The sequence below is a fragment of the Grammomys surdaster genome, unplaced genomic scaffold (assembly GCF_004785775.1).
Source record: "Grammomys surdaster isolate TR1022 unplaced genomic scaffold, NIH_TR_1.0 123614, whole genome shotgun sequence".
In the NCBI taxonomy this organism is placed as follows: domain Eukaryota; kingdom Metazoa; phylum Chordata; class Mammalia; order Rodentia; family Muridae; genus Grammomys; species Grammomys surdaster.
Window position 1 is genome coordinate 23,594 of NW_021618818.1, and position 10,444 is coordinate 34,037.

The window sequence follows — 10,444 nt, forward strand, 5'->3', positions numbered from 1 at the left end:
TTATTTTTGCATTTCTTGCTCATCGACATTACAAGACAACTAAACTTCTCCTATAATTGGCCAGATAGTGCAAACCTAAATTGTCATTCATATAGGTGACTCAGAACATTTGAAATGTGACCGTTTGAAGGGACACATCATGGTGTCAGTAGGAAGAATTTGGCCAGGCTAGCAAACCAGTCCAACCAGCACAGGTTAGGCTCTGCATCCTTGCCTATAACCCTGCCAGCACTCTTGGGCATCAGTTTCCTTGGGGGTTGCTTCACTGCCTGGTCAGTATAGTAATGCTTCCTGGTTTTGGGGAAAGAGGCTGTCTTCCTCTGACCACTGAAGACATTCTGCAGGGGTGAGGTGAATAGAATATAGCCAGGCCCTCTTTCCTGCAGGAAGTTGGATGGAGCTGGGAATTCCCAGGAGCTTGAGCTTGTTTAAGTGAGAACAGGATATCACAATTAGCAACCGCCTTTCACAGGCCGACCCTCTACTCCACCTCTGGCTCCTGGCAGTACCTGCAGCTCAAGTCTGCCCCCGTTACCTCTCTTAGGTACTTGTGTACTTCTTAAAAAGTTTGCTTTCTATTAAAGGTATTTGTGTGCTGAAAATACGCTGGTGTTTTTAAAATTATTATTACTATTTTTCCCCCTGAGACAAGAGTTCTCCGTGTAAGAGCCGGGGCTGTCCTGAAACCCACTCCATAGTCCAGGCTGGCCTCGAACTCGGATTTGTCTGCCTCTGCCTCCCTAGTGCTGGGATTAAAGGCGTGCGCCACCACTGCCACGACTGAAAACGTGTTGCTTTAAAGCAAGCACACAGTTAAGTGATATATTAATGTGTTCAGAGTTACATAGCAGTCACCACTGTCTAGTCCTGAATGTTTCCATTACCTGTCAGGAAGCCCACACCTCTTCATGGTCACTGCCACGTCTGTCCTCACACTTCAGCCACTCTGCTTCTTGTCTGCGGATTTGTCTAGAGAGTTCATGCCCATGGACTCCTACACCATGTGACCCTGGTCTTAGTGACCTTGAGTACTTCACTTGATCCTCAGCTTAGTGATCTTGTCAGTTCATACACAGAAACCTATTCCTGGTGACGCTGGGCTCTGTGAAGTTAGGCAGTTTATGCATACGGAGCCATACACCATGTGACTCCTGGCTTAGTGACCTTCGGCATTTCTTGCAACCATGTTGTCCTGGACTTGATGACCTTGGGAAGTCCATGCATATGGAGTCATAGGCTTAGTCCTTGTTTCCTTCTCTAGCATTTGGTGTCTGCTTTTTAGCCGCCACACACAGCACTGCATGCCCGTCCACTCATGATGTTGTGCAGACGGGTGTTTTCTTTGGGCGTATGCCAAGAATGGGACTCTAAGGTTAGTTGATAACAACTTACTGCTTGAGAAATGGGCTGTTTTCCAGCACAACAGTGCTATCTGACATTTTCCCAGTATACTTGCAAGTTCTCCTTGTGGAGTTCTCTTGTTTGTTTTACTTTAAAGATGAGAGCTCATGTCACCCAGTAGTTTGGGATGCATTATGTAGTTGAGGTGTGCCTGGAGATTCTAATCCTCCTGCCTCTACTTCTCAGGTGATGGTATTAATAGGTGGGCACCTGTTCATCTAGCTTCCTTTGGAGTTTCGGTGTTCGTGGTGTGCCTCCTGGGGGCCTGGCAGTGTTGGGTCTTGTGTAGCAGAGGCAGAACTTTCTCCTTCCTGGAGTTCACTGCTGTGTCTGAGAAATAAACTGACATCAAGCAGATTGACTAGGAGGGAGTTCAGGGGCCTCCTTACATGTGTGTGTATCATGTGAAAGCAAGGCCTTATGGGTGATTGGGCCTGGTGTTTGTTCTGTGCTAGTGACTAGAGTTTTTATTATGGAGTGTGGCTGGGGAGGATTGTTTGTGTCCTTGGCTCTTGTCTCTGACAAGATAGTTTACTCCCCTGGAACAGGGAGGCCATGATTCAAGAGGAAGCTATGCTCTGACTTTCAGGAAGAAAAGGGAATCATTCCTGTCTCCACAGACTTTGAGCTGAAATCATTCCTTGCATGATGGTGTGTTCTGATGGGGTTCTGCCATTATGTCAGCTTTTGCCCACACAACTACCTATTCTGTTGTATAGTTCTTAAGGTTGTCAGATGAGGAAAAGGAATAGAATGGAAGAGTTTTGGACTCAACTTCTATGAGCAGAAGGATCCTATTGGTGTCATACCCTTATGACCCATGACTGCCTTATCCAGACATCCCCCGCCCCAACTCCCACACCTTCATGTGGTCATTGTAGAACAGGCTCCTGTGGCTTGCTGACATTTTGTCCAGCCTCCTAGCTTTCCCCATGTAAACCTTGCTGCTTTCTCTTCCAGTAGCTTCTGAGAGGTCATCATGTGTCAATTCCATAAGCTTTTGCTCTTGGGCCAAATCAGTTACCTTGTGCACATTCACAGAGCTGTTCAGACCTGTCTGCAGCAGCTGGAGTCCACTTGGGTCTGTTTGATCTTTTTGTGTGGTTCTCCCTCCTGGGGCAGGACCGAGTACTGGGATTCATCGAGTCTTGTCTTTTAAGCTTCTCCTTGGCCCAGTTTCGTTCACCCGTGTTTTCATTCATACCATCGTTCTCTGGAGCACTTAGGCTTCCTGGTGATGTTGTGGGTGCTGGAGGTCCCATGGGTAGTGCTGGCCTAGGAATAGATGTCTGAGGACAGACTAACTTGGTACAACATGAAGGGCCACTAGAATGGAGGAGGGTAAAGGGTGGGTAGACAGGCCTTTTGAGGAGGTGACTCTCACCTCAAACATAGTCTGACAGGGACAGCTGGCATCATGTGCTTAAAGGCTCTCAGGAGCCAGGAGGAACACAGCTGAGGGGGCCCAGGTGGCTGGACTGGTAGGGAACCTGTGGTTTAGGGAGTTACATAGTGCTGGATCTGGCCCAGGTTTTCCAGTGGATGGCCTAGAAGACCTATGTGTTAGTTACTATTGCATTGTGGGTCAGGCTTGCTCAGCCCTGCTGCCTGCAGTTAGCTTGGGGTATAAATTTAGGCAGCTAGTCAGTTCACAATGTTTGATACAGGAGGTATAGGTTTTCTGTGTCTGAAATTCTTTTTTGGGGAGGGTTTGGGGGGTTCGAGATAGGGTTTCTCTGTGTAGCCCTTGGCTATCCTGGCCTCACTCTCTAAACCAGGCTTGCCTCAAACTCAAAGAGATCACCCTGCCCTGCTTCCAAAGTGCTGGGATTTAAAGGCATGCTCCACTATGCATGGTCCTTGAAAAGTCTTTGTGTTGCTCATATTTTGATGTAGAAATAGACAGCCTTCTGACACTGCTCTCCCAGTTGTACTTGGGCATCCTCGTTTTAAGGAGTCCTTTAATTGGGTGTTGTAGCTGTAAAGGCATATGGGCCTCTTCCAGCAAGCGTCAGACCTGCATGGTTGTGTTGAAACCCCATACACCTCTGTCCTCCACTTTGTCCATGAGGAAACTGAGTCATGGAGTTGTTCTGCCTGTTTCCAGCTGGAGGGAGCTGGGCAGGGGTCAGGGAGGGTGGCTGTGGTCTGAGTAGCAAATGGAGGCTGAACTCTATACCTTGAGTTAGGGGTGCTGTAGCTCGAGTCACTACTGTCTTGGTGCAGGCTCCTGTTTGCTGGGTGACTGCCTGCTTTGGAAAGTTTAACACCCTGTAATCTCTCTCTTCTTGTTTTATATCTTTCTAACAGGGACCCAGACATGGAGCTTCGGGAAGAAGCTTGGTCTCCGGGGCTACTAGATTCTGAGGACCAGTAGATGGCCAGTCATGAGAACCCAGGTGAGGTGGCCTCAGTGGTCCCTCAACCAACCCCACTGTTTACTCACCAGGCCAGGGACCCATCCTTTGTGACTCTGGGGTGCCTGGACTCCTGCCCCTTGCCCTCCAAGAGCCCCACACTCCCATTTTAGAATGAGAGGCTGGTGTTCAGGTCCCTAAGGGTCCTCTTAATAGGACCACCCAGATCCTTGGAGCCATCTTTTGTCTCATGTCTTCAGCTAGCTGTTGTTGAGCACCCCTTTTGTGTCCCATATCTGGCTCTGGTTCCAATAGTACTGTGTCTGCTTCGTGGTTGCTCCTCACATGGGTGAGCCTCCAAATCCATGGTCTGGAAGTTGTAATGAACTAGGGAAGGACTGGGAAGGGGAATCTGAGGTTACATGGTAAAATCTGGGAAGGTAGGATGGGATAAATATGAAATTATTCACTATTAAGCATTGGAAACATGTGTTCTGTATATTTAATAAAGCATTATTGGGTTGAAAAACTCACCTGTGGGTCACCAGGTTTGTTGGATAAGATCCATCCTGGCCCACCAACACCCTCCTCCTCCCTCTGCCTGGTGATTCCAGGCTGATGACAAGAAAGCTCGTGAGAAGGCACCGTGGGCCGAGTTGTGTGTCTGACATCTGGAGCAGACGGCATCGGCTTCCTCCATGTTAATAAATGCTTACATCACATTGCTTCAGTGTTCCTTAGACTTTGCTGTCATGGTCCATGGTTTTTGTCACCTCCACCTTTACACTGCCACATACCCATCCGTGTGGGGTTGCAATAAAAGTTTGGCATAATCCTGACAACATGAAGTACATGGGCTTGAGGTTCCACTTCTGTCTCGCCGCCAGGGTGTGTGACCTCCACTTGGGCAGAGAAACCCAGAGGGCTATGCTGCATTTTACCCTACTGCCATCAGGCATTGGGCTTGTGGGACGCACTGATGCACCGCTGGGGGGTGTGTGGTGTGGTGTGAGAGAACGTAGCCTAAGATGGGGGCCCCAGAAACACCCCAAACTCCCAAACTTCCAGCTCAGAACCTCGTGGAGTCAGAACGAATTCCTCCCCCCCACCCCCGCAAGCCTCAAGAGCAGGACGAGTTGACCTTGGACAGGAGGCACATGTAGGAAGACTGGGCTACCCTGAGAGGTGGGTGTTGTTTTCAGTTGTCCAGATCAAGCTCCTATACTCTAGTTGTCCATGGTGGTGGTGGGGGCAATCCAACTTAATTTGCAATAGAGGCTAATAACTATGTGGGTGGGCTTTGCGTGCCCAGATGGAGGGGGCTAGCATACCTCCCGAGCTGGTATCCCACCCTCTTTGTCCAACTTGTTTCTCCACCCTGCAGTCACAATTGTCCGAATGTGACACTGTTACTTCTTAGCCTGCAGGCCCTCCCATCCGCTTTGGGTTTCAGGTGCCGCTTGTGCTTCTCCTTGCACCCCTGCCCTTGCCCCCTATAGCTTTGGTCGGTAGACTTTGATGAGGACCTGGTAGCCTTAGGCATTGGTTTGTAGGTCCAGAGAAAGGCTGGCAGACAGAACATCCACTCAGAAGGAGAATGAATATGAGGGAGAACACAGAAATACTTGAAATGCCTCGAGCGGGTGCTGTCCCATGGGATAAGGTGTACGGGATATGCATTGGTACAACCCAGCATTCCCTGGGTTGGAAGAACCAGGAAAGAATGAGCTGCCCTGGGCTACTTACTAAGCTGGAATCCACTGGCAGCCTGAACATGGATGTTTCCTGTGGGTCTGCTACCTCTGACTTGCCTCCTTCCCTCTTGCTTTACAGCGGACATCCTCATCATGGATGATGACGACGTCCCCAGCTGGCCCCCGACCAAGCTGTTCCCACCCTAGTCTGCACCTCCTCCTGGGCCCCCACCCCGGCCGTGGCTGCCTACACCCTACATCTGTACTGAGTGTGGCAAAAGCTTCAACCACTGGTCGAAGCTGATGCGGCACCAACGCACGCACACAGGCAAGCGGCTGAAAGCCTGTACCAACTGCAGCAAGACCCAGAGCTCGCACCTGGTGCAGTGCTGGTGCATCCACACAGGCGAGAAGCCATATGCCTGCTCAGAATGCGGCAAGCAGCAAGCACTTTAGCTGGAGCTCAAAGTTTATGCAGCAACAGAGCATCCACACCGGCGAGAAGCCTTATGCTTGTCCCGACTGCGGCCCCAGCTTCACACAGAGCAAGAGCCTGGCCAAACACCAGCATTCCCACAGTGATCTAAAGCCCTTCGTGTGCCCGCGCTGCGGCTGTGGCTTCATCCAGCCCAAGAGCCTGGCACGCCACCTGCGCTTGCACCCAGAGCTGTCAGGGCCAGGAGTGGCAGCTAAGGTGCTGGGGACCAGCGTGCGGTGCGCCAAGGCACCCAAGGAGGCCACAGCAACGGTCAGCGAAATCGCCATCCCAGTGGGCGATGGAGAGGGCATCACAGTTGTGGGCCAGCAGGGGGATGGTGCTGCAGCGGCTGTGGCTCTGGCCAGGGTGGGGACGCGAGCAATGGGGACATGGCTGCGTAGGGCGCCAGCGCATGGAGTGCGGGAAGGGCTTTGGGCATGCCGCCAGGCTTCTAACCCACCAGCACTCTCAGCACAGGGACCGGCTGGAGGTAGCGGGTGGTGAGGAGCCTGCACACATCTGCATGGAGTGTAGTAAGGGCTTCGTGCAGTGTGCTGCACTAAGGAGACACAAGAAGATTCATGCAGTTGGGGCGCCTTCGGTCTGCAGCAGCTATGGTCAGAGTGTCTATCGGGCGGGCGGAGAGGACGATGGCGAGGACCAGTCGGTTGGTGCGCCGGTGGTGTGTGGGTGTGTGGAGTGTTGGGGTGCAGAGTCCTGGTAGGGACGGGGATACCCAGACGGTGGACAGGGCCTCTCTGGCTCGGTGGGGAGTACCAGTGAGCAAGACCACGAGGGAGGCCTAGAGAGAACCAGACCGAAAGAAGCAGCAGCCTTGTCTCTCCTTCCTTACTCCATGCTGTCCTGGGTGTGAGGGGACCCGCAGCAGCTGTTGGGTTCTCAGGACTGCCCACAGCCTCTCTACTGACCCGCTCTACCGCCTGCCGGACTGGCCCTTTGTAAGTTCCCAGTCTGGGAGCCAGAGATTGAGAGAACTGCGAGGATCAACTGACACTAGACCCTCAAGGGAAAGACCACCCCTACTATGTGTCGGGCCACAAGGTGTTGTAAGGAATGGAGGGAATCCTGGCCTTATGCATCGAGAGGGTCTTCCTTCCCTTCTAGAATTTTCTTTTAATCATACCATTGATCCCTCCCATCCATTATTTTTCTGCCCCATGGGTCCTTATTGATTTTCTAGCCCAAGTCATTCCTCTCCTTCCTGGATTTACAGAACCCAGAGGCATGAAGTAGCCTCCTGTTCCCAGCACGGTCTTACTGAGAGGATGGGGGTTCTGTATGCTCCCTGTCCTGGAGGTGGAAGAAGGGATGTTGAGGCAATAAATGGCATTATTCAATCATCCCAGAACTGCCTGTTTCTTGAGTTTAGGATGGAGAAGGAAGAGAGGTTAAACGGAGCCGTATGAACAAGTGACAAGTGCCAGATAAGGGGTGGCCATGTTGGGTTCAGGGTGTCCCAAACCAGTTCCAGAAGAGACATGCTTGCTAAGGAGCCCCTTGCTGACCTAGTACAAGGTCACTGTTGAAAAGGTAGTCTGTTGCTGCTGGGGAAGGGATGGCTTATGGAGGAAATAGAAATAGCACACCCCTCCCTGGCTCAAGTTCTGGTTACTCATCAGCCATATATCAGCATTCTCCGCAGAGCAGGCTGTATCTTGATGGCTGCTACTGTTCAGTGAAGGGGGTTAAAGGAAGAGGAGGAGCTTGGGGTAGACTGTTTCTGGATCCAGTACCCAAATGAGGACAGGATGCTGGCAGTTACCATGGCATGCTTTGATTCAAGCACTGCTCAGTGCCAGTCCAGTGCATCCCCCAGAATTCTTGCAGCTGCAAGATCAGGGGGGACCTCTAGTGTTAGGTGTAGTTTCTTGGGTGCAGTCCCCAGCTCAAGTAACTTGGGAACATACCAGATGCAAGTCTTTTAATATATAGAACAGTGCCTGACATGTTTCACGATGCCAACTCTCCCCTTTCCCCTCCTTGTGCCTCTTATAAGACTTGAAAATGGCATACGACTCCTCTGCTCAAACCTGTACCCAGCTAGTTATGCAGTCATAGTCTCCATAGAGCAGGCTGAATAGGGTGAGATGAAGCTGTCCAGTGATGAAGGGGACAATGGGAGTAGGGGGAACAGCAGGAACAGGAACAGCTGAGATACAGTAGTCAGTGTTTTCTCAACTTGTTTGGTCATGAAAACTTCCATTCATTCCTAGACCATCTTGGCCCTGGTGTGCTAAATTCTGCCACCATATGATGCCTTAGCCCTGCCTGTCAGCACCATGGACAGAGATCCCCGGCCTAGGTCTCCTCCAATGGAGCCTCTCTCCCACTCAGTCTATAAGCATCCTAGTCTCTTACCCACCTATGCCCTACTAGGAGGAACAGTGTTACATTTCCAGCTAAGGAAACAGGTCAGGTTCTCTCGGTAGAGGAATAGCAGATACTAACCATTAGACGACTCTAAGTCCATATACTGTACTGTATTGAAAACAGCCCAGAGTTGACTTAAAAAAAAAACACACGTTGATTCATTGATATGTGCATGAATTTGCATGTAGTAGTCAGTGGACAACCTGCAGGAATTACTTCTCTACTTCCACCGTGTAGATTCTGGGATCAACCTCCGGTCAACAGTCTTGGAGGATGATGTCTTTCTCTGCTAAGCCGCCTTGTCAACTCATAGACTGTTTTCATGGGCTGATGGGAGCTGTGCTGGGGGAAATTTAGGCAAAGAATTGGTGTTTGGCCACAGTAGGGTTTTGTTGTTGTTTTTTTTTTTGTTTGTTTTAAAGGTATGGAGGAAATGCTACCAACTCTCTCGTAGTAGTAGCTGCTACTATCCTTAATTCGTCATCCTTTGGCATACTTAGTACAAAAACAAGGCTTAATTTTTGTAAAGATAGCACACAGTTAAAATATGTATTTTTTGGAGACACGGTGTCATGTAATGCAGGATAACCTGAAACCTGCTGTGTGGTTGAGGATGTCCTTCATCTGATCCTCCTGCCTCCCCTCTCAGTCCTGAGACTGCATATGCTAAAAACTGTGTTTCTGGAGCTGGAGAGATGGTTCTGTGGTTAAAAATACACCCTGCTCTTGAAAAGAACCTGGGATCAGTTCCCAGCGCCCACATGAATTGCTTGTAACTCCAACTCCAGTGTGTATGACGCTCTATACAGTTTCTGAAGGTATACACACACACACACACACACACACACATACACACACACACACACACACTTTAGAATGTTTCCCTATAACAAACACTCATACTGTGTTCATATTTGTCCTTCCCCTTCTCCTCTACCACCTCCCCTTAGTTCCTGTGTGCCTACAAACAGCCCTTCTACTTTCATGCCATACACTCGCAGAAACACATCTGGTTTCTGCATATGGGAAAATGGCACAGTAGCAGGTTTAAAGAATTGCCTTCTCTGCACCAGCGAGGTAACTCAGTGGGCGAAAGTCCTTGCCATGGAAGCCTGACAGCTCGAGTTTACTCCCTGGAATTCACATGGTGGAAGGAGAGAACTGCCTCATAAAAGGAGTCCTCTGACCTGCACGTGTGCTGTGGCATACCCGTGACTATGCCCACACCTACACGCTCACACACAGCAATAAAGTTACTCTTCCTTCGTTTACGTACCTGTCATCTTCTAGCACCCACCATCTGTCACCGTGTCACCTGGCATCCACATATGAACTGTCTATCTCCAATTTGCCCCACTTTGTCGTCTCCATTACTGGGGATCCAACCCAGGACCTACGCACCTGAGGCAAGCACGCTGCCACTGAGCCACAGCCTCTGTCTCTGTTCACCTTCTCTTTACCTATGTTTCCATCAACTGCATTTATCTGTGATTGTCTACAGGCCCAGTACACATCTCTTAATTTCTCTCCCACTCTCTCCCCCTTTCCTCCCTCTTCCTCCCTATCCCCCTTCTTTCCCCTTCCCCATTCCAACCTGACCTCAAACTTGCTGTATAGCTGAGGGTAACCGTGAACTTCTGATCATCCACCCTTCCCCTCCTGAGTGCTGGAATCATAAGAATTTGCCACTATGCTGGGTTTTAAGTGGTGCTGGGGGTAAGATCCAGATGTTTACAGATGCTCGACATGCATTCAACCAACTAAGCCGCAGGCTCTGCTCCTGTCAGTTTGTTTTACTAGCACCCAAACATCTCGGTGTTTGTGGATTTAAGGGGTTCAGTTATTGTTGGGTGGATGCAGTTTGACTCCCTGCTGCTTACCAATGGCCATGAAAGGATTATGTGCATGCATCCCTGTGTGTGTATGTGTGTGTGTGTTTGTGTGTGTGTATGTGTATGTGTGTGTATGTGTGTGTGTGTGTATGTGTATGTGTGTGTGTGTCTGTGTGTGTTATGTATGTATGTGTGTATGTATGTGTGTGTATGTATGTGTGTGTATGTGTGTTATGTACGTGTGTATGTATGTGTGTGTATGCATGTGTGTGTATGCGTGTATGTGTGTGT

General features: G+C 50.0%; 1 pseudogene; it reads left to right on the plus strand.

Annotated features, from left to right (window-relative positions):
- The first annotated feature begins 3,718 nt into the window (after positions 1 to 3,718).
- On the plus strand, positions 3,719 to 6,654 carry LOC114636356 (annotated as a pseudogene).
- Positions 6,655 to 10,444: the final 3,790 nt, after the last annotated feature.